The sequence below is a fragment of the Euwallacea fornicatus genome, chromosome 3 (genome assembly GCF_040115645.1).
Source record: "Euwallacea fornicatus isolate EFF26 chromosome 3, ASM4011564v1, whole genome shotgun sequence".
Lineage (NCBI taxonomy): Eukaryota > Metazoa > Arthropoda > Insecta > Coleoptera > Curculionidae > Euwallacea > Euwallacea fornicatus.
This window is the reverse complement of record NC_089543.1, coordinates 1,520,929-1,541,191: the sequence shown is the minus strand read 5'-3', so window position 1 is coordinate 1,541,191 and position 20,263 is coordinate 1,520,929. Positions and strand designations below refer to the sequence as shown.

Genomic DNA, 20,263 nt, shown 5'->3' with positions numbered 1-20,263 from the left:
ATTGAATTGCCTCAATTCCATGTTTAATTATCAGGCTTTTCATTCAGTCTGTTACATATGCGGGAGATACCCTATAGAATGCTTTTCTATGAAAAAAAAAAAAAAATCCACCTTCGATTCGGCGGTTCTTATGCCCATCCCTTTTGACGTCAAAATTTAACCATTTTAAATGTTACGAACACGGACAATTGAATTGCTCTGTTTGTCGAGAATAACTGCCCATTTGTTTGACATTTAGGATTAGTTGTTTCGTTTTTAAATTCAGATTACGCTATATACTACCCAGTGCATCATAATATAAGTGGCTTTTGGGATTAGCTTATGCGACAATTTCGGGATTTTCTGATTTTTTAGGGATCATTATGCTGCTGTGTAAATTTTACAGCTTCCAACAGATTTCCTGCAATATTTGTCTATTACTTGAAACATTGACGCTGACACGAGTCAGCGTCAATGCTGCCAGTAATGGGAATTTAATGCTTATCGAGTGGAAATTCAAAAGTGGTAACATTTTTTTTTAATCCAAGAATAAGTGAAATAAGAAATTATTTTAAATTAAACTACATTTATTCGTTTTTCGTGTTGCTCTTATAATTAAGAACATTTATAGTTAATTAACGTTATTTTACCGGCCATACAGGCAAGAAAGGTTGGCGGTTGTATAGTGGAAACTGCAAAGAGTGGAAGTTTGAAACAAAAATTTTACTAAGGGAAATGACCAAGAAAAACAAATGGGGTTTGCGTCGAAGCCTTTAGCAAAGGGTGAATATTATTATCAGTTAGATTTAACTTGGAATCCTGTGCAATTCCATCACTCCAAGCCTTACTTGTGTGTGAGGCGATGTTCCCAAAAGGTGAAAGGAAAAACAAGAAAAACCCTTCGAACTATTTTTGTGAATGCATTCTTGCCAGATCTATTTGTAGCCAGAGACATATGATGATTGAAGGATAAGTCCTGTGGCTGAAGTGATTTTTAGACACAACCTTATTATTTCAGCTATTTTTTTATATTAAGTTTTTTGCCAAAATTAGGTCTTTGAGAAAAAAATATATGTTTTAATAACCAGTTTAGTGATGGGATTTTCAAAATATACAAATAATAAAAACATTTATAACATTGTCACTGAACAGATCGCAGAAAACTAGAGCATAAAATGCTGGTTATTGTGTTTTAACGCGAATGGTTTTCGTTTTACAGTCCTCTAAAACGGCAACATTTTTTTTTCAAAGTGAAATGTTCAAATTTATCTAATTTGAAGCGCAACCTTAACATGATCGAAATTACCAAGGCAGTAAGACTGAAGTTAAAAATTGTCTTAGGCATTGGGTTTGTTCTTCAGACATTTTGTGATCAAACCACATAACGTGGTGTGAACTGTTTTTCCTTTTTTTATAAATTGTAAATATTATTTAAATAATAAATTATACGCTTTAAAATTATATGAGAAATTCAACTTTTTTACAATTTTAATTATAACTTAATGAAAAAGTAATTCCAATTTTTCATAAACTAAATTAAACAAAAAAAGTGCTCAGTATAGTAATTATCATAGATAACATTGCTAAACACAGTTTCTCTGTGAGTTATACGAATTCTAATTTTAAATTTCGGAGTAAAAACTTTTTAAAATGTATCAGAATAATAATACACATCAGTCAGGCTTAATCAAAATTGGATCTTTCTCTTTGCAGGAAGTTATCTGTAAATGAGTAGTTTTTTGAAAACTTTAAGTGGACTTTTCATTTGTCGCTCTCCAGTCTGACGCAATATTGTAACAGTATTAAAGTTGAAGAACGTTTTAATATCTCGCGATGACGCTTTTTCTATACGGAAGTGTTATTTTTTAACGTAATTTTTTGCAAAAAGTTCCTCAAACTTTCATGGAAGAGTTTTGAAATTAAGTTTGAGTTGAAAGTAATAAAACTTGGGGCTGATAAGGTATGTCATTTTTCTGCATCGCCCAATCGGGTTTTTAGATAAGTTTTAGCGCTGCATTCCACAAAGTATCAAAAAAGGATTTTGGCACGTGTAGTCGGCTGTTTACGAGTCAGTAACTTTCAAAGCATTAAAGCGGTCTTTTGTTTATTCTTTGCATTCCTTTGCTGCTTAGAACACACATATTACGAGTACCTCCAAACACGTTTTAAGATAAAATGCACTTTCTTCTTTACACAACACAATAACTCAGGAAATGCGGAACTCCTGTAATTTAAACATGGAAACGTGCATATTTCTTTTATCCAATTCTGAGGAATTCACAATGCACAGATTTTTTTAAGATTTTACTGCAAATATAAATTTAACCCTCCAAACTTCTACTCGTTACTTATGATGTATTAAATTTTCATTTGCACAAATAGCTCGACTTTCAATTTTAATTTAGGTACCCCGGAAAGGGGATGATGTCTATTTGTTTTAAATCTAGCTCTAAATAGACTACCATACTTTATACAAGTCCATTAATGGTGCAATGTTTGGAGAAACGTAAATTATTGTATTAGTAAACAAAGCAAATCTGTTAAATAAAATAAAACAATTACGCATTTTGATGTATTAAGATGAAAGGTAACTTTGCGGTGTCTAAAATCCATCGCACTCAATCTTGTTGTTGTTACTAGTTAAGCTTGATGGAATTAATTAAGTTGGGGGTTCTTCTCTTGGTCCTTCATCAGCATAATACTTTTATTGGATTTTATGTGTTAAGATCAATTTTGCCACGCAGCTGTTAGAATAATAGACGTGCTGAATATTCAAAGAGACGTAAAACTCAATTTTTGAATTTATCAATACTAATTGTCATTTTTTCTCCCTACATTTATCACGTTAAGACACGCTTCACTTTAATATATTCCCTTCTACATCAATTGTGACATACTCTAATGATATCGTTTTTTCTCATAGGCAAGCATTAAGCTTACATAGAGGATCCTTAAATCTGGAATGTGGGCAATTTATTCCGAGTGGCGTTTCGACAATATTATCATCAGGGACAGCAACGTGTTCTTATAATAATGATGCAAGCTTTGGAAAACTGAGAGCGGCTTTTGTGGTTGAACCACTTGGAATTCGAAGTATATTAGGATTAAAAAGAGGTTGAAACCTCATACATCGGAATATTTCGTGAATTTTCTACAAAGCTCACCTTTTAATAATGAGAGATTAAAAAGAGTAGCCCATGAAATTTCTAATAAAAGTACTTAATTGAAACCCGGCCCGATTTTTTTTTAGAGTACAGTTCATTCAATATGATTGATATTATGGCCCTTAAAATCCGTGCTAGAATTAGCCCCAGATACGGTTTAGTGGTCTATTTCTGTAGTTTTTTTACTTTGCATATTTTTGCCAAAAATGCGAGGTAATTTTTTCTGCAAACACATTTTATAATATACCTACAATTCGAAGCTATTTGTGCTGTTTATCCAATTCTTTCATGCAATCCAAATAATTCATTTCGGCAAGTTGCGTAAACTTCTTTCATTATATTCTTATTTATTCCAAATAAATCCCTTAAGTTACTTCAATTTATTTCAGATGCAATCCGCTTGATTGCATTTACTTATTGACTTGCACAGGGTACACTGAGAAACCCGGATCATAGAAATACCGAAAATGCCTTCGAGCTTTGAACATTAATTTTGATGTAGGCCGGAACTGAATCTAAACCCCTTTCGTGTTTATTTACTGACTCCGGCCACGTCCTAATGGATCAGCGGCCGCACAGTCCATTGTAAATTAAAATTATTTTTATTTTTCTTACTTACATTATCATAAATTGCTAATGAATCACACTAAAAATTTAGTAGTTGCAAAAGGGTTGTATTGATGTTGAAAATGTTGATGAATTTTTAAAGGTCATATGAGAGAATCATGAATAGTAAAACAGATTTTACGTTTCAAAATGCTACTCCTGCATCCGAATTTAAAATGGAGTTATTGACACAGTGTGTAATAAATATACGTGTTAATTCGAGTTTATAAGATCTAGTATATGTATGTATATTGAGGTTAAAATAAAAAAATAATAAAAAAATCAGTAATATGGGGAGTATCAGTTATTTTTACTTTAATAATGAATAATAATAGCGTTAAATGTAATAAATTGAATTGAACTTTGAAAGAGGCAACTTCCAGAAGTACTCAGTATCTTTGATATGTCAAATAAAATGATATGTACAAATTTTTTTTTGATACGTTTTATATATACAAAAAATACAAAACTATGTTTAAATAAATGTTACAAACCAATTTTCAACTTTATAATTGTAAAATAAGATTTACATGGACGATGGTACAATTACTGGAATAGCATGGTGTAATTAGGTTAACTATCCGGGAAGTGATTTTACTCTTGAAAAATATTTTTCATGTGATATTTTAAAAACGTTTTCAAAGCTACAAAATAGTTTCATAAATATTCTTTTGCTGTGGTCCCTCTACTCCTGGAGTATTTAAAGCCATTTTGTTTTTCTAATCGATCATTACAAGACAAAAAGTTATATATTTCAATATCAAACGAAAACTTTTAATTTGCCATAAACAAGACAGCTATTTTTGTCGGAGATAAAAGAGAGAAATTAGACCTGAGGAAAAAACCTGTACAACTTAAACTCCCTCTTGATTTGTTAGGGAAAATGAGAAAGCTGGGCGGTATTAAAGTCGCCAATTAATAAATTGTTCTTTATTTAAGATAACCAATTAAAAAACATTTTAATCTCGTTTAAGCTCAGCTTAAGGGTAGGCCGTGCTTACAGCAAAATAAGAGTGACATAATTTATTTTCCCGACAAAATTAGGGGATAAATAAAAAACAAACTTACAGCGAGCCTCGTTCTTTTACTATAATGCATATTCAGTGTTAATAAAAATAATAAATCTTAAAGAGAGTTTAAGATGTAAATAATTACATTAACTTAGCTTTTCGTGAAAGCCCAGCTTGATTTATTTAAAACTCACTTTATTTTTTTTAATCTTGGATATAAATTTCTGTCAAAACAAAGCGAATTTGCGACGTTTAAAACAGAACAGCTCAAAGCAGAAAAAAATGTTTAATAGAAAACTTCTACTGTCAGTTGGTGGCGTTTTGATTTAATTAAAGACCGATTAGTTGTCTCTTCTTGAGAGCATCGTTCTCTCCGTTAGTCATAAATTTTCTATGAATCCAACCCGCCCATTTGCTGAGAAATAAATCACAAAGTTCGAAAAAACCCCTTAGGAAATGAAGATGATTAAGGCCGTAGACTTCGAAACTTGCCTGAAACAAATAATTGGGTGGAACAAATAGAAACCTGCAACGTGTAATCTTGTAATAATTTATCGCCCATCAAAAGCTGCTGCAAAGAGAAAATCTGCAAGTTGCATGCCCTTATATCATCTCCATTACGCTGCAGTTTTAAATTACGACCCATCTCAAATTCTAAGAGACGTAAAACAGGGATATCTTTAATGCTATAATAACATAATGAGAATAATTAAATGCAGAATGACATCTCTGGAAATAGTTTCTGGCCTTGGCACTACTAAGTTTACTAAGAACAAGTTTTTTTCAGGGAGACCTGTGAAGTAAATGCGAAAAGCGAGACAGTAAACAAAATTTAGTCATTTAAAGCGATTTAGCCGCCGGAATCATGGCAGAATCGTTGGTGCTCCCTTCACGATACAGAAAATATATTGCGAAAAAGGATTCAAATTCGACTCTAATACCGGCCTAATGACTTCGTATCCTATATATCCCTTTTTCAATTTTACAGTGATGTATTTCATCTTTTATTAATTTGGCAGTTATTCACATAATCGTATAAACTCTTTAAAGTATTATTTTTATAAATATTAGTCGTAAAATCTGCAGTTGTATTATTATTATGTTGATGTTTCAGAAGTATACTGACAGTATCACTGATTTTAATTTCAGTTTTCAGTCAAAAGCTGAATAATTAATTGTGAAAAATATGATAATTAATACCATGATACTTATATCTGTGATATGTGTTTCGAATACCAACCACTTATATCAATATTGTTTCCAGTTTAATAACTGATATTTGAATTATTACTTTTAATATTGTTTTATTATAACTTTAATTTAATTTACGTGAACGAAGGTTAGGAATTTTCAAACATAATGAATATTATGTATATTGTACATTTTCGCTGCTATGCACATGGAGTGCCAATACAATATAACAACAAATAGCTAATTAATAAGTGTGAAGGAGGCAGGCTACCATCATTGATTGGCAAGCAGTACGCCTCAATCCGAGGACGAATAATGTGACAAAAATGTCTTGTTTTACAATTGATGTGTTCTAAAAATACTATTTTTATCCTGATTTTTATAGAAATTAGACTATATGGAACTTATTCTCGAAAAACGCATTCAATTTAGCACATATAATCGTAAATTAACCCCTCCAAAATCACGTGGAACTATATTCATCCTCGGGTTAAGGTATACTGAATGCGAGTAAATGACAGTAGCCGATCGTTGACAACGGAAGGAGAAACGGTAGCCTGTCTCTCTCCCACTTATCAATCGTCTAATTCCCTTTCACTTGCACTCACTAAAACTCCATACGCATAGCAGCGAAAAAAGTAATGTATAATTAAATGTCCAGTTTTCAATAAACGTAATGATGGTAAATGGTTAAAAATACGAGCAAATATCAGTTGCTCATTAATTGTGAATATGATTTATTTTTCGTTTATGAATTTCATGATTAAAATTGTACGATTTGAACCTATTTTAAGTGAGTAAATAGATGTGAGCCGAATATATTTTTACTATTAAGTGTATTTAAAGCACATAGTGTATAATCAATACTTTAATAATTTTGACAAAAAAATATTGCAATCACAAATACATCTTTACTTCCAGGAGTAAATATTAGTAAAACAACTTCAGATTTAATATTTAAAATAACAACTTTTTCAGTATGGATTATGGACTTTGTAGGTGTATGTTAAAGGATATCCCCCCACATAATCATTTGCTGCTAAACCCAAACCCTGTTAATAATTACCAAATTTCCTGATGAAGCTTTTAAGGTGAAAACTATAAAGTGACACAATTTTGTAAATGACGGCCAACAATTAAATATAATTTAATCCTGTTGCGAAACTTATTCGTATGTCTCCATATTGTATAACCGGGGAGAAATTGTTTTATCAGATATTTTCTAACCGAGTTTTCCGTGTAGTTCGCTGGCATGAAACTTTTAATATATGTGCGGAAAGAAAAGCTGTAGAGCAACGAAATATCATCAGTGCTGTCGGGAATTGCTTGACCATTCTGGTTTTACGAAACATCAGAAGCGTGAATATTCAATTTCGCGTTTAACAGTGTAGAAAAGTTGCCTTTTCAATTGCCTATATGAATTTGTCAAGGGGTAAAATTGCATCTTGAAAAATTGTTGCCATGAATAAGCGAGGTATTGATGTTCAGTTGAAGTGAAAAGGGTTCGATTCTTGCTATTTTATACAATATTCGCAAGGAACTATTTCTGCAGTTAAGTAGCTTGGAGAGGACTATAAAAGACGTAAAAAGAATTTTCCGTCCTTGTGCTTAGAATGGAGGAATAAACTATGGAAATGAGGTGCCGATTTATCTCACTCATCCACATTTAACACATAGATATTTTACATGTAAATCCGTCCGGAGTGCGGCTTTTCACCAAACCAAATTCCCTTTATACCATGAAATCCGAAATCAATAACAACTTATAACCTACTTTAGTTTCCGTATAACGTGAGAAAAGTAAAAGCTACCTATATATTGAAGTTGCCGCTGAGAAAATAAAATAAAGCAGATTGCTAGTATTTTCGGGAGCATTAATCCATTGAAAATGGGCTCTTAGAATTTGAAATTCTATAGAATTGCAAAGCAGTAAAACCAACTAGCCCTTTAGACTAATCCGATATTTAACTGCAACCTGCAATGTCGCAGTTTCCACCATAAAACATCGTGTTTGACATTTCCAACATAACTGTATTCACGAGAGAATGGCACTTAGTACTTGTCTTGGCTCATTCTTTTGCCACATTAACCTGCGGTTAACGCTTTTGAAGGTTAAAATTATCCCATTAAAGCAGACAACTGCTTGGACAAGAACAAAAGAAATTAGAGTTTCCGTATACAGAATCTAAACCATATTCTCTGGTTATAGGCCTAACACGTGTTGTAACTATACGCACTGATGTTCAATTACTTTAAATTTTGTTGACCGCGGAGATAACATTTTTAACATTAAAGAAACATGTTTTAAATTTCATCTTTCGCATTTCGAGTTTCATTACGATTGCTTTTGACGTTTGAAGGCTAAAATGTTGAAAATTGAATTTGGGTGGAATATTGGAAAAGAGTTCTCTTAAGAGAAAACTTTACATCCCTCGAGAGTTAGCTGATTGTTATGCTGTAAATATTTCTACCAGAATTTGTAAAATAATCCAAAATTAGCCCTTCTGCTTAAATTAGGTCAAAATCAAAAGTTTAGCATCTAAGAAAATGAGAACAATTATCTGTCTGTTATTTTACGACACTATCCTATAAAATTTGATTATCGGATAAACGTAAAATTTTAGTGTCGTGGTAATGGGACACAGTCAAAATCGTCTTGAATGTGATGGTTGACTTACCACTGATCAATGCTGATTAGATTATTTGCCTCTGTACAATAATGAGCAAAAAAATCGTGGTTTTGCACTCTTGGCTTAGGCTTTTCTTACAGATAAGGACTGTCTATGCGACAACAAAACCAACGAGTCTCACAAGTTTTTAATTTCTAAAATCTTATTACCACCATAAAATTCTATAATTTTGAAATTGATAAATTCGTATTTCAAGCGAAAGGAAATCGAGATATTCATTAATATTTCTGGGTTTCGGGTTATTGCGAAATTTCGGGTTTAGTAAATTCTCGATCGTTAAACATGCATGATATATAATACCTAAATTTTTAACCGCAAGTTCTAGTTAGTAGGAATATCTGAATTATGAAGGTTACAAATATTTTGAAAATGAAACATGAAAAAACACGATACCGAACTATTTTGTATTTCACACGATTTCTTAGCTCTCTGTTTGTCTACGGCTGTTTAATTATTGTGAAAGAGTACAAAACCAGTGATGGTAATGCCCTAGAATTCTGTGTTCACTGCAGTGTGGAACATTTCTCAACGTGTCAGTATAAACTCATTTTAGACTCACTGCATGGGGTTAGTCGAACTTCTTTGATTTAAAGGAATTTCCTCAAGAAGCAGAGCTGGAACAATTTGCTTAAACAGCTATTTAGATACAATTACAACTATTTTTGAGACAAACTGTACAAGGAAAATTATAAATACTGGTTCCAAATTTGAACCATGGTTTTTAATGTTAGACTTGACGAGAGTGAAATTAATAAAAAAATCAGCTCTTTTCATAGATTGAGAGAAAATTGTGTGTATGGAAAAATCTTAATGTATGCCATTTTGAATTTTTTTTAACTATCATAATAGATTCTATTCTTTGCGACTTCGAAAGTTAGGTAAATGTTTTGCTGAAAATTTTTAAGCAACTATTCGCCCAGTCTTGTTAAGAACGCATCCATAAGAACAGTATAGTTCAATGCATATAAGGGTATTACCCCTCGGATAGTAGTTGTTTCGGTAATTATACCGTAAACGGTTTTTGCTCCGATCGTTCTGATTTTTTAATATGTTATTCTAAAGGTCATTTTGAACAACTTTTCTAAAGGGACAAGGGCGCGCAAATGCTTCTTTCACACTTTTTTTTATGTTGAACATTTTTCCAAATCCAATTGTCTTACGGGATCGTGGCGCGAATAGGGGTGCTGGGTGGGGTAAGGTAAGGTAAGATAAGGTAAGGTGAGGTAAGGTAAGGTAACACATTTCCATTTTTCATTCATTATTTCTCTATTGAAATTGAAAAGTTACATCCACCTCAGTAAGGAAATTTATTTCATTTAGTTCAGGTTAGTTCAGGTTAGTTCAGACCACCTCAATAAAGGAAATTTATTTCATTTAGTTTCAATTCTTATCAAGCAATATGTTTTTCATTTACTTATTTTGATCAGAATTTATATTTTTTTTCAATTGCGATTGCAATTAAAATAAAATTGTAAAATTTTTTGTATCTTTCTTGCGCAGGGGCCACGCTAGTATTTTAGTCGATTAAGTGAAGTGTCTTTCGGGATTCATGGAGTGAATTGGAGTGCTGAGTGGGGTAATTATCAACAACGTTTCAGATCTTTAAAGCAACAACAAAATATTACATACCCATAGTGAAGCAGTTTACTCCACCCAGCACCCCTATTCGCTCCACGATCCCGTAAGACAGTTGAAATTGGAAAAATGTTCAACCTAAAAAAAAGTGTGAAAGAGGCATTTGCGCGCCCTTGTCCCTTTAGAAAAGTTGTTCAAAATGACCTTTAGAATAACATATTAAAAAATCAGAACGATCGGAGCGAAAACCGTTTACGGTACTGTTACCGTTGTTTCTGTTTATCTCGCTCCAAATAATGACTTAGAACAGTTGTTATAATATGATTTTGTGTCACTCTGTATAAACTAAAATTACTTTAAAAAAAGCAAGTCTAGAACTAAAATTGATGAGTCCGAGCACTGCTTGTGAATTTTAAATAAATGTCTGTTGACATCTTTCAGTTTACTGCATAATGGCTAGATAGGCAATCAATACTTAATTAACAAAACTAACACCATGTTTAAGATTGGAACATCTAGACTAATATTTCCCAATACAAAAACAAGACCAAGACTAATATAGTATTAGTATCGATCTTGGTCTTGATTTGTTTATCATTATATATGATTCTTGTCCAAATACAGGAATTAACATTATATAGCACGGAACATTATACAATCATAAATCATATCAAACGTGTGTCTGCAGGTGGTTGTTGCCAATAATCAATCAGTATTTATCCATTATTAAAAATAAATACAAGATAGGCAGCGCCATAAATCATTGCCACCTGCAAAATTCTGATATCAAGAATTTATGTTTTATATAGAGAAGAGTTTCTGAACAAACCCGACCTTACAAAATATTTCATCTGCACTCAGCTTTAGAAAGAGCATTTTCCTAATGACTAAGTTTCCGTAAAACCTCATACTAACCTTCGAGAAAGTAGAACAGAAAGAAAAATGGGCAGTTAATCAACGCTTAGACTCACTCTGGATTTCCTGTACTATGTCTGGCTTAATCGTTTTTGTTCGAGCTAAGTAAATCTGTCTCCCCAGAAAAGGGTGCAAAGTCAAAAGTTCCGCAAAAGTTTTCCCGTTAAGGTGCTTACAATAAACTGATTATTGCTTTCGAAGTTAACATCTGGACTTAATAGCTATTCACGTTCCCTTTAGAAAAGCCTCCCTCATCAGCGTTATGACATTTTGAGGAAAACATAAAATGCATACAACATTATAAATATAATAAAAATAACCCGACCATACAAACTGTTAGATACAAGTATATTAGATTAATGGACATGAAATCTTAGTTCCCAACATAAATTCTCCATAAATTCCACTTCGAACTAAGTTGACGTCCAGGAAACTTAACCGAATAAGGTCCAACCAACCTTAAAAAGTGAGGATTTAAAAGCAATTCTCAAGAAATATTGCGAAAAAACAAATAAAAATATATGACTTCATCTTTACTTTTATTTGTCTCTCTTGGACGTAAGGACCAGAGAGAAAAATGCTGTAAAAGTTTCAACGCGATTTTTCTTTTTGTGACTGTTGGCGTCAACTTAGCTGTCTATATAGCGCTTAAAACTTTTTTCGAATTTTTCTTTTGTAGATTTCAGGCACAGGACATGAGAATGTTTTTGTGTGTAACAAGTTTTCCAACGGGAGTATTGTGCTGATTTAATATTGTTAATTTAGAAGTTTACTATTGCATTTTATAGCACATACATATGTGCGAAGTAGGGCCTTTGGAGATTATGTTTAGTTAAACCGTTGGGTCAGTAGAGACATGTCCCTCTATAATATCAAAAACATTACGAGGATTTCAAAAATTAGTACAAAATGACTTCAGAGAAAGTAGAACTTTTGCCTGTATTTTTTCATAAAAAATGTATTCCTCTTTTATTTGAACGTCCTGTACATAGTATAAGCAGTAACCCAATTTTATGCACCTTTTATACCGTGCTTTCATTTTAATTATAAACCTTATGGGCAAATAGTAAAAAATTCTCTGCATCATGTATTACAATGGTATCAATTAAAATACGTTTACTAAGTCACTTTTATGGAGAGAATAAAATATTTAAAAAATATTTTTACGGTTTATGGAAACAATTAACCTGTTATTTGAACAATTTTTTTAAATTATTTTCAAATACAGAAACATGACAATTTCGTTTAAATATAAAAAACTCAGCTATGCGAGAAATGCTACTACATTAACTTGTATCTGGCTGCAGGTTTTTTTTTTATGATGATGACTATTTAGTTTGTATATATTTTGTTACTCATATACAATAATCACAACGAAATTCGAACAATTCCTCTTTTTTTCAAAATTATTGGAATTCTCGAAATAAAATGTAAAACTAAAAACTAGTTTAATTTGGTTATTAATATCTAAATAAATCGTCAAGAACTTTTAACATTTAACCACACATAATTTATAACGTATGTAATTTTTGAAATCTCTAATTTAAATTTTATGATGTGGTGTAACAAATCTCCAACATCGTCCTACTAAAATTGAAGCAAAAATAAATAAAGCTTTACTGAGAAATTGTCAAACTAGGCAACGCAGTTAATTTCCGAAAGGAGTCCCATATCCAAGAGGACGTAATTAACACACGCTGCAGCAAAATGTATTTCGTCCATTGCAGCAGTTATATTTATGTCCATCTAGTGTCTCAAACAGCTTTGCAGGCCCCTGATGTATTAGACCGAGGTACAATTTATGCTTGTGTTCAATATCTAGAATTGTGCTTCGGTAATAGTCTTTTTCGGAACCATCAATCACCTCGTCGGTATAAAAAGCCATACGTAAATACTAGTAGTTGATTAATGTTGTAATATTTGAAAAATATACTATTTATGATAACTAATTAATGCTGAACTTCTCGCTGATCACGAATTCTGTTTTAAAAACATAATTATATTTATGTTCAATTTCGAGTTGGAAATTTCCGAGGGCGAGACAAGCCAAATCAATATTTTCATTTTCCCTAAAGTTCGTGATCGAAATAGATTCATTTTTACTTAAACCAGCTTCGTCGCATTTCCGTAATTTAATTTTTGAATTAAGCTTTGCTAAATAATCTTTTTCATGTTATAAAGACGTTATTAAATAAAATATACGTTTTGCAACCAACACTGAAGTTAATATTTCAAAGATCTTGTGATTTTAACAAGTCTTTCTGAAATTAAATTTCGCTGATTTACGAAAGAAACTTTTTCTGCAATTAGTTTTATATCAATGAGATAGCATAAAGAAAACTAGACCTTTGACTTGTATTTAATCTTTTAAACGAGATGTAGCGCTGTGCTGTGTTTGATGCAATCCGCGAACCATAAACTATCCCAAATTAACTATCAGAATTTTATTTAGAAATGGATGGAAAGTTATTTGCACATTAATTGGACCGATATTGCTCATTGCCTCAAAAGGCTCAGTTTGGTGTATAAATTTTGAGTGACAATTTGCTTTTCGTTTTTGCGTGGTATTCAAATTGCAATCGATAAAGATGTTCCATTTCCCATGTTCTATTTTCTAGCGTGTTTGCTTGAGCTCAGCTGCATGTAACTTCTCACCTTAATTTAAAACATTTTGCATTGTCTAGGAGAAACTTGTGCACATTTAAGCTTTCCTGAATATAAACTTTAATAATTTTAATAAGCATAAGCCTGGGACTAATTTATGGCACCCATAAATATTGTTTAAATTTTCTAACTATCAAAGAAATCATAATAAAATACGTGTTATTTGACGTCGAACTTTCAAACTTAAAAAACCCTACAGACAAGTTAAGTTTTAAAAGTTTCGTTTTAATTAAAACTCTTTGTATTTTAATGCCGTTCTTTTCAAAACAGATAAAATTGCTCTTTTTATGTTTATTTGACGTTGTTTTAGAAGTAACTGAAGCACAATACTCGCTGCAGGTCCTCGAATTTCAAACTAACTCTTACGATCCATTAGAGGTTTTATATTTTTTCTATTTGAAATCTAAACGAATAGACTAATTTTGAGTATAAGTTAAGTTAGCGAAACAGTTGCTGATCTTCGAGATGATATTTGTAGAAACTGGTGGATAATATTAAACCATCGCTTATTGCATTAAAGATAATAATGTTGTACACCGCGTTATTTTAGTCTTGCCGCGTCATTTCATTAAGATGACATTTCTAATAAAATTCTTCACAACTATAATTAGTTAACGATAGTTTGAAAAATAACGTTTCTGTCCATGTGAGTGAAGTTTTGAACACACTGTATCAGTATCTCAAGCCGATTATATTTTTATTGTATTTCAAATTCGTCTTAAAATTCTACTAATACTATGTATGCACAGGTAGCCAATCAACTTACACATACGCATACATAATGCTTGGAATACACCGACTTTTCAAATATTACAGATTTTATACGTATAAAAGTCTACATAGAGCAATCTATTAAGGCTAGTATACTGGGGGGTCCTTTTAATCTAAAAAATGTGAATATCTCGAAAATTATGCATCCAACTGAAAAAAGCTCCAAATAAAATTCGTTTGTTTTGAATGAGCTTATTCAATAACACCAAACACGACTCTTCAACCTGCCATCTGGAGGTGGGGCGTAAGTAATTTTTTAATTTTAAATGGCAACCTCCATTTTTCTTGCAGGTTCGGATTCTACAACGAAAATTATGTGGGCTTTGTCTGAATTTTTTATTCGATTAGCAACAGATATCGCCGTAACAAGATAAATATATTTTATTCTGATTCTGAAAAAAAGTACCGTATTTTTCATTTTTTAAATTGAAGCCTGGTGGTTTTTTAGTGCATTCGGTAGAATTTAAAGGAAGAAAATCATCTATGAAAAATATATTTAATTCCACCTATTATTAAGTTTATAAATAAACTTTTAAATTCACTTTTTATTTCAATAAATACAATAAATCAGACATTACATTAATGATGAAGCAAATTTTCAAAAAGTCCACCACGAATACATTTTCTTAAGCGCATCTGTGATGCTCCCTGAGTGAACACTAACGGTTACAAAAGAAACACAAGCGTCCCTACTTGTTTTTGTCGTGTTTTTGGACGCTGTGGATACTGTTGAATATATTTTTTCTTTGAAATCACTTTATAAGGAAACTTTGAGTTGGATAAAACCAGGCAACGATGTTGGCCAATGAGTAGGACCACCATATCCAATTTATCGATTGAGATATTTACGATGTAAAATTTCTCCGGATGCTAAGATTCAATGAGCTAGGCAATGAGACATCAATGAAATATGAACCAATTATTTCACTGCCAAGTATTACATGTCACGTGTCTACAGACCATGGTCGTTGATTAGCGACTTGTCTTGCCCAGTGAGGATTTCCCGTCCACCAGTAGAGTATATTTCTTAAATTTACTTGTCCATAATTTGTGAGGTTGGCTTCATCCGTAAAGAGAACAATCTTTAAAAAAATTTGATTTTCGTTCACTTTTTGCAATGCCCATTCAGAAAATTGGATATGAAGACCATAATCATTTTGGTTCAGTCCTTTGTATAACGAAATGCGGTAAGGATGATATTTAAAATTGAGGAGAATTTTCAATACATTTGTTCGGCAATATTCCTGAATTTAACGATAATCCTCTCGTACTTACATGTGGATTTAAATTCACAACTGCTAGAATAATAATTCGTTGTTTACTCGAGTCACTATTTTTGAACGCTGTTTTTTTTTGGAGGTTTAACGCAATCAGTTTTTTTGAAAACACTTAAACCGCGGTAACATGTGTTTCGACAGCAACCTGAGGTTCTAAAGATGTTCTATATGCAAAAATCATATCAATTCTTATATCATTACATAATGCATTCGTGGTGAAAATTAAAAAACCAAAGATACGATATTTTCTTTCAGAATCAAACGTCTATCTGTCGCGACCTGAACAAAAGTTTAGACAAACCCCCCGTAATTTTCGTCGTAGAATTAGAATCTGCAATAAAATTAAGGTTGCCATTTAATATTTAAAAGTTACCCCGCCGCACCCCCAGGTAGTAGGGTGGGCGAGTCGTGTTTGGTGTCATTAAATGGGCCCTTTCACGACAAAAAAATCTCATGTGAAAAATTTTTCAATCCAATGCATAATTTTCGAAATATTCCGATTTGTCAAGTTGAATGGTCAACTGACTGCAATCATGTAATGAAATCACAATGATTGCTAGTCCAATGACTAGCAATCATCTCATAAACATTATAGACAGATTTTATTAAAAATGACAATAAACTAATATGCGTTTATCATAAAAGCAAAAACTCAGCTGTTTGATTCCTTACCTAAAGCTTCGTATAGACCTGAACATTTTGCTGAACAAAGACCAATACAAGGAACCGATCAGCAAACAGACCGCAAACGGCCGGAGTTGAATATACTTTTTGATCCGATGAACTGAAAGACAAACGTAATGTGTTTGCGATGTTTCCACACTTTTTTAGTTTCTTCGCAATTGAATCTTAAAAAATGAATCAAGGCGTAACTGTATATATTTATACAATCTGGCCCAAAGTGCTGAAGTTGAGCAGTATTAGGAGACTAATGGCGTGTGGTTTTGAAAACAATTTTAAGTCTTTCGATTCTCAATGATTTCCTAAAAACCATTCGAAAAACTACTTTAATTTTTTTAATTTAAAATATTTTTCAAATAGGAAAAATGCTAAGGCAACTTGTTTTGCAATAAGTGCAAATGTGTAATTAATAAGAAAGGTAATTGATTATTCGATTATTGTATTAATTTCAAGATAGTAACACTGTACATATTTCCTTCTTTACTTTAGTAATTTTTAACTGCATTTATCCTTTTTTTTCTTAAGGTTATGTATGGCAGATTTTAAAAACTCACATGAGATAAATTATTGCCATCGCATGCTCTATCGCCTCGAACTTTCCGTCTTTTCCAATCTCTGTACACCAAACTTCCTTCGCGGTTTATCCCTCGGATATTACCTCGGATATAACTCAATCTGAACTGTGAGTTACTCATTTTCAACTGTGATTCCCCACAGTTACATACATATGTATCCAATGAAATCAATGTAGTATACAAGTTGCCCTATTTTCCTTCTGAGATAATTGTATTAAAAAAATTATCGGGTCTTACAATATTTTAGAGCAATATAAGAGAAACTGTATTAATATAAAAAAAAATTAATTTAATCTTTCTTTATTTGTGTACTTTAAAATTTTGTCCTATTTTGCTATCCTTCGAAAAGATTAGAATTTTTCTAAATAGTGGTTAATTTGTCACATAAAACATAATAAACAAAACTTGAATTCCCGGCCATATTGTTGTCCACTATTAATAGGAACGTAGGTTCATTAGAAATTTAATCTTAATGAAAGCACTAGAGACCATAAACTTGATTGCTTATATCGATTAAAGAAATGCCAAAATAATTTATGGCTTCTAGTAAAAAACGTGGGTTGATACACGGAATTCTAAGGGATTAATATTACCTATGCCAGAATTGCCAGCCAGTATAAAGATAAATGGAATTTTCCTTTATACGAGGTTCATGTTAAAAATATATTACATTATTGGAAATATATGTATATATATATTTGCTCTTATTGATAGTAAATACAAATATTATTTTTTAATAATTGTATCTGCAGACAAGTACAAATGTATAAGAAGCATTTGTAACTGTATTTGTTCACCCTACATTTGCATCGTTGCTGATAATATGTTTGAGGTACGACTTGCAGAACCGAACTCGTCTTTTGAATTCTAAAGCTGCAAGTCTTTCCACACTAGTTTATGACGTCTTCTGAAACTCGAATTTGACGAGACAGGTGCCTAACAAACATCATGGGATTTTCATAAAATATCGCTTCAACCTTTTGAACAACTTGTTTATGAGGGTAGTTGCTGGCCCACCTCCCTCTATGTAAATGCTTCCTGTTTCATGAAACAAGTTTATACTCCTTTGAAGAGTATTTTCAAACTCTCTATAATTGACTGCCACATCGGAAAAAACTTCTTGGAACTCCTCAAGACAAAACCGAAGCGATATTACCAAACTTCGTTTATTTCCAAGCGATCGATTGCGAAACTAAAATATTAATAAAATATCTTTTTGCTCAGATGTATACAGTCGATATAAGAACACCAAAAGGTTGTTATTGAACATTTCAGTATTAAAACAGGCTGATTTTTGTAAATACTTGGAAAATACAGTGAAAACCTAACGAATTTGTTTCCTAAATATCCGCGTGCAATTTCACTATGAATATAATGACATTGTATGATTTTTGTATATTTAATATTTGAAAGCTTTTAGTGGACATCTGATGGTTTATGAACATATCTCGATAACAAAAAAAGATGAATATTTAATTTTTGACGGTGTAGCTGTCGATGTTATTAAAAGAGGGCTGATATAGCAATGAAATTTGTAGGAGTAGTTATGTTTATTTGGAGAGTGTAAATTCTAGTTCATCCATAAATTTTATATTTTTAATATCCTTTAATTTTTCCAGTGGGGCAAAATAAATGGTTTGTATAAAAATTATTACGAATTCCTTATTCTTACGCTACTAGATCAATCATCAAATATTTATCTATAAATCAATTATTTGATAAATAGCCATCAATAATCCTAAAACTAACTTTTCTTAGACAACACAAACAAGCAAACCGCGATATGAATAGCTTCGATCCGTTGAAAAGGCTATTGTTCGAATATTGATAAATCCCTAGGCACTGGGGCTTGGACTGTATCTGACAAAATGTTTATTAAGAATCTTCTCCCAATATCTTGAGTTTGTTTAAAGATGTTGGGGTATTTTGACCTAGTTACGAATTCAGGATTGGCTTTACAACAATTTGTTGGAAACTGTGTGGTGTTACTCCAACTGGGGTATGAAACATATGCCACAAAGTTTGACCGTAGCTTTGGCAGTTCCTGTTAATAGTATCTTCAGGAATTCGTGTGATGATAATTAACGTGTTAATTTGACTGAGAAAATCTCTCGCCTGTAAATTTCCCTATTAACCGATTTTGCGTGATGTAAATTGGCAAAGTTCAGATAATCGATTGTGAATTTGTGCTAGAAGGTCTAGCAAGCGAAATAAATAGGGAATATTAATGAGGTAGTTCTTGTCGAGTTCATTACTGAAATCTTTTTGAAACCCATTTGTGAATTAACATAGTCGTTCACTTTAACACAATTATACGTTTACTGCTTAAAAATATTACCCTCAAGTGTTGAGAATAAATTACTTCTGTCAGGAGAAATTTGCTTAAGTTCCTAAAAGAAGAGCAATTTATGCAAACTAATGCATTCAGTAACACATCACCCACTCTTTACTACGTAAAACATAATAGATATTTCTGTATGAACTGGGCAAACTTATTAATTATTGTCCTTCTGACGAATGCAAATATTTCAATTCCACTTGTAAATATTTTAGACAGATCAAACGTCCCTGATAGATCAGTCCCAGTGTTAAAATGTTTTCAATGATTTAAATTGTATTTGATGTTTACACATGTGGATGAATGCATTGGAAATATTTTTTAAGTTAATAGAGTGGGTTTTTAATTAACAAAAATAACAGAAATGTAGGGTGCCATGCAAACTCTATTAGTATTTTACTGTTGAAAAATCACTTACCAAATAGGACCGTAAAATCCTACTTCGTAGAGGTTCAATTAAAAGTTTTTTAATATGTACTTTGTGAAGCGCATATGGTCGCTGAATAAACGCACAACAGTTGGGAAATATATAACAAGAATTTTTGTAAAAAATGTACTAACGTCGAGATGCAAATTCCTATATCATCCCAACTGGTTAAAGAAGAGAGGAAAATTAAATACATCAATAAATCTACAATTTGCTGTATTGTATTCGCTCGCAGAATGTGCAATTATACCAACTTTGAATTAGGAGATTCGATCGTACATAAATTATGTTAGATATTTCGATTCGACATCTACAATCCTTTCATGTATGGTTAATTCCTAAAATATGGTTTCCCTCGAACTGAATGTTAGTCATCATTGCATCGAGGGCAATAATATTT

The 20,263-nt window shown here is 31.9% G+C and overlaps 1 protein-coding gene across 1 annotated transcript in view; it reads right to left on the bottom strand.

The window, feature by feature from the left end:
• Positions 1–20,263, bottom strand: part of LOC136350635 (metabotropic glycine receptor) — a 130,268-nt gene that overhangs the window by 41,151 nt on the left and 68,854 nt on the right. The gene's annotated exons all lie outside the window — the stretch shown is intronic.